Consider the following 6,000-nt stretch of genomic DNA (forward strand, 5'->3'; position numbering starts at 1 on the left):
TAGATATTCAAATACTTTTATATTTGCATGTTATATTATTTTAATTTAAATAAATATTATTTTAAAAATATTTATAAATATTAATGTCAACTATTTTTTATTTATTGTACTATTAATTAATGATAAAATTCTACAAAAAATAAATCTAATATGTAATTGAACCTCATTTAAAAAACATCTTTTCATCACACATCTGTCTGCAGTCCCAACCACTGTTTATTTGACATGCGTACTATGAATTTTGAAAGTCTCCCTTGAATTATCATGTGAATTCCAAACCTCGCAATGGATTCACAAATTAAAAAACACAATTAGATAGCACTCACTCGGGGTCACTCCTTATCCGATTCATCATAATTTTACCCTATGTAGTCTTGCCTATATTAGCATTTTGAAAATCATTAACGAAAACCGATTAAAACCTTAAAAAAAATCTCAACCTTTAACCAATAAAATATACCAAGTGTTTAATATTAGTTAAGAAATTTAATACCACACTTTAACCAAAGATCCTATCACAAAGGTTTATGAATCTTTTTTTCATTTTTACTTGATGTAAAACCTGACACTTATACTCCAACATAATAACCCATTTGTATAAATAAACTTAGCATTAATACCATTTTTTATAGTGCTCACCATTAAAGGGGATTAAACCCAAAAATTAATAATTCCTTTTTTATATTTGGATTGAGTCGGTCGCTTTTGGAACTTATGCCAGTGATTGGTTGTAGCCCGCGTGATAGAGATTTTGTGTCCAATGAAGATATCTTGTTTCCTTAAACAACCAATGATCTCGTTAATTGTTATATATATATATATGTTCAGACTGTACCTAAATCTCTATTTAAGGAATGGGAATAAAGAAAACCTTGGGCTTAACCTCCCCAACTAAGCGTCTAGCCAGGTGTCAATCATTAACAAATGATGGGTATAATTGGTCAAACAACTGAAGGACATCCCCGAATTAATTAACATATCATCTTATAATTCCAACAATGAAGATGGTCGTTTAAATATAATATAGCCACTCTGTGTTAGTTCTGGGATGATGGTTAACTTTTGATTAATTAATTGACTCAGTTGATCTTGGCTTATAAATAACTCGCTCCCTCTGCACTGAATAATAAAATCCTTTCAAGTAATTCATGTTTCTTGAAAAAAATAATTGATTAAATATATTAATTTTTATATTATCATTTTAATTTTTTTCTATTCACTTAATTTTTCTTATTAATGTTTAAAGAGAAAATAATTAAATAAAAATATATAAAAAATAATTAACATATTTAAAAATTAAAAAATAATTTTATAAAGAGACAAATAATTTTCAATCTTATAATTAGGAATAAAAAAATCTAATTCAATTAATTAAGTAAAATATGTGAGTTTTATAAATTCTTAATATCCTATTAAATGGTTAGGAATAAAAATCATCGTATAATTAACAACAAAACAAAGAAAGTACGACTACTAATAATTTTCTATTCCTTCGGCACTCGCAGAGAAACACACATTATCAGTACCCATCAAAGACATAAGATCATCTCTTAGCAGATGTAAAGAGTATATCCATGTGCGCGTCGATTATCCTTTCATGCCTTATATAGTTATATGGGGTGAAGGAAGCGATTGTAGTATAAATCAATTTTGTAGTTGAAGTTAGTTTGACATGGATTACTCCTAGCTCCGAGCTAAAACGCAAAACTTATTTGAAAATCAACTAACAAAATAAATAAAATTAAAAACCTTTGACAATCATAAAATGGAATTCTTTTTTTCTTCTTTCTAATCTTTCTAATATACTGAGCCAATATAGGAATGCACTATAATTTTAAAACCGTTTGACAAGAGAATTGAATCTTAATTCAAAAAAAAAAAAAGAATTAAACTTGTATTTTTTTTCTTATTACAAAAAAGAAAGATTCGACAGGAGTGATATGCCACTTCTAATTAATTACAAATTAATTGACATTTAATTTTTTTTCTATTAAGCGGTTATTTCAAAAATTGAAATTATTACTCTTCGGTTGTGAATTATACCTCGGTTTTTTTGTTAATATTTATATATTTTTAATATCATAATTATTTACTAACTTTGTCATCAAATATTTTTACATAAATTTTTTATAACATTTTTTTCTTTATTTGTCATTATCATTTATCATTTGATTTTATCTCACACTTTTCCCTCTCTCTCTCTTTTTTCTTTTCTTTATTTCGATCTATATTATTGAAAGTGTTATGATAAATTTAAGTGACAGTAACGTTAATCTATGTTGATTAGAAGCTTTATATTCAAATTTCATTGAGTGAAATTTTTAAGTATAGTGTCTAAATTAAACAAAAGAATCCTAGAAAATTAAATAAATGAAAATTGGGAGAGTGGAAAAGAAAAAATGATTCATTATATATAACAACTAAAATGTTTAATTAGATATATTAAGTGTTTTTAATTAATGTAGGTAATGTAGTTAATTGTTAGCAGAGAAAAAAAATGAAAAACATAACTAATAACTCACAAATACTTCTTATATTATTTGTCGAGAAAAGAGAGCTCAGAGCTCAATCTCAAATAAATTGCATGTGAATAACTTTGAATTCAAGTGCCTCTTTAACTTAGTATATTTTTCAAAAGTATTTACTTAAAAAAATTATTCTTAAAATAAATTGAAACTTAATTATTTTTAAAGTAAAAATATTGGAATTAATAAAAGAAAATATGGTTGATAGACAAAAGTTTTTCAAGAATTAATAATCACATATTTTTTTATTTATAAAAATTAAATACGATGTGAAAAGATTTAAAACATTTATATTATTTTCAATGAATTAAGCTAAATTCCCGATATTATAATAATAATAATAATAATAATAATAATAATAATAATAATAATAATGTATGCGTAATTGTATGAATACACTTCTAAAAATAGTCAAATGATACCGATAGATGTTCGTGCCTTCGTTGCAAAATAGTCAATTACTCGAATTTTATGCCTTATTATTATAGTACGAGGATATCTGCAGTGGGATTTATTAATTAGAGTGCATATGAAGAACAAGCTGTAAAGGTCTTCGGATTTGCTTCCCCCTTTCTTTCAGATCCTAAGGAGGATTTCATTTGTTTTTGTGTTTTGCTAAACTTTTCTTTCAGATCCTAAGTAGTTCCTTCGTACTCCACCTGTATCGTTCATATATATAACGCATAAAAAAAATATTGTGATGACGGTCTTGCAAACAATTACATTGAAATGTATGTTAGGTGTGAGGTTCAAGAGTCAATTTTAAATCTATATCTATATACTTATAAGTTCAAAATGTTTACTTCTGCCATTTACTTACCTTTAATCTATTATCCGAGGTTTGTATTTGCGGATAATACAATCAAAACTTTAATACGAGAAAACTAAGAAATGTAACATAAAGGAGAAAGAGATTAGTTGGAGGAATGACAACTGTGAAAGGGAGACATGACATGAGAATATTAAAGTTGTATACCTTGAAACCTATATATATAATATTGTGTAATATAATTTACATTTTTCCCGATAATATTGTGTAGGTCACATCCTAGTACGACAATGTGTAAGTTACCAAGTACTCGGATGGTTTCCAGCATTGGTTAATTCTATGATTCTAGGTAGGCAGCGAATGAACTTGTACATATGATTTTAGACAAATCATATATAGATAAAATTCCCATGTCACATACGAAAATTAATTATTATACTACATGACAAGCCTTTGAAGTGTTAACCATATGCGTGCTAGGCTTGATTGATACCAAAAATGGCTAACTGACATATTAATTGGTAATGATATTTTTTTTGTTGGGTTGGATGGTAAGGAAAAGGAAAGATGGGGAAAAATAATTTTTTCTACTGCCAAAACTAATGTTCTAGCAAAATAACATTTGTTTATAAAAAAATAAATTGGTAATGGTATTATCGATAGCACACCGGCCAACTCTTGGGTTATGCTATATATGCAATGGTAACCGATTTATTCCTCCATCCTAGAAAACATCCACTATTGCTTAGCTACCTTGGCCTTCTTTTGACAATGAGATGCACAAGTACTGTCACGTTCAGAAATCCAAGTCACACTGGGGTGGGTAGTTACAGTATTGGACGTGTCACATCTCTTCAGAGCATGCATGCACCTCTGGGATATAGAAAACTTACACACTTCACTACCAATCGAATTTTCCTTCACGGTTCTCATCCGTAGGTATTAATTAATTTCAACTCTAACATAATTGCACCATGCATGGTTGATTCATATGCCAGTACATATATAATAAAGTTCATAATTCCACCACTCTTAATTTCAGTGTTTCATATAGTGCCCCAGTTCATACAAAGTTGAAATTTGAGAGAGCACTTACCAAAGTGGGTTATGGTTTGTTTGAGGTGCATATATATTCTGAAGTCATGGTCATTTTAGCTCAAGCTCACAAATAGGAGATAATGATAGTGAAGAATGAAGATTATAAATTGGTTGAGTGGCAAGGAGTTGGGATGGGTTTAATTTGGCTGTGGTTTTGTTAATTAGGATTGGCTTGTTTTCTGTTGCATGTGGAAAGGAATTAAAGGAAAGAAACAAGTCTTAGAATTTGATCTCAAGGGCATTGGACCCAGGAGGTAGCGAACTGAAAAGTGCAACAAGTAAATTTGCACAGTCAGAGAAGCTCGGACAAGGTGGCTTTGGTGCTGTGTATAAAGGTTTTTTGAAAGATTTAATTAAACTCCTATGCTGCTATAAAGAGTCAGGGGGTTAAGGAATATGCAACTGAAGTTAAGATCATTAGCCAATTGAGGCACAAGAATTTGGTACAACTCCTTGGTTTGTGCCATGGAAAAAATGATCTCCTTCTTGTATATGAATTCATGCCAAATGGAAGCTTAGATTTCCATTTATATGGTGGGAAATACTTCTTGACATGGCCGGTAAGGTATAAACATAGCTCTAGGCTTGGCTTCAGCATTCTTATACCTGCAAGAAGACTGGGAACAATGCAAATGTGTTCCTCATAGGGACATCAAATCAAGCAACATTATGCTGGATGCAAGTTTCAATGCTAAGCTTGGTGATTTTGGTTTAGCTAGGTCACAAACCACCTTAAAGTAGCAGACCCAAAGCTATGTGGAGCATTTGATGCGGAGCAAATGGAAAGGTTAATTAGTGATTATTGGCCTTTGGTGTGCTCATCCAAATTACAGATTCAGGCCTTCTGTAATGCAAGTGTTCCAAATGCTTAAGTTTGAAGCTGAATTGCTAATTCTGCCAGTGGATGCCTTTGACAAACTACTAGCTATCCTTTAACACTAAAAGCAAATTTTTCAACAGTTTCAAACAGTGTATTTAAGTAGTAATTTTTGTAGTAGCAAACTATAGAAAAGTATTGTGCTGACCATTTTACATTGGAAAAAATTTAGATGCAATTGTTTTTGTTGTTTTCTAATTAAAACTGGACTTTTATCTCAATAATCTGTTCAATAAAACTTTACATTAAACATAAATATAAGTTATTAAGATGAAATTCTAATTTTAATTGTAGAATAACGTAAAAAACACTTACAGGGGCAGTCACACCTTCTCAATTTTTTTTTTTTTGTTGAGGAAACACATCTTCTCAAATTTAATTTAAAAAACACTGGAAAAAAACAAACAAGAAAAAGGGTGTTATCACATCATGATGAGCTCGAGCAGTTCGTATGACATAGAAGTGGAGTTAACAAAGTATCATGACTTGAGTTTTTATTCATCACACTCTTTTTTTTTATATTTGGACTTAATTAAATATACGGATAATATTATGAATTTTATTTTATTAAAATTATTAAATCTTGCTGTAGAAAAAATTAATTTGCAGAAATAAATCTTTACAGTTTGAATAGTTAGTATTAAATTGTTTTCAATTTTGACTCAATATGATGTGATAAAACCATTTTGATAGTGTGCGTGGCTCTCTAATAAGTGGAGAGGGGTTTGGTG

Source organism: Glycine max, chromosome 13 (genome assembly GCF_000004515.6).
Source record: "Glycine max cultivar Williams 82 chromosome 13, Glycine_max_v4.0, whole genome shotgun sequence".
In the NCBI taxonomy this organism is placed as follows: Eukaryota; Viridiplantae; Streptophyta; class Magnoliopsida; order Fabales; family Fabaceae; genus Glycine; species Glycine max.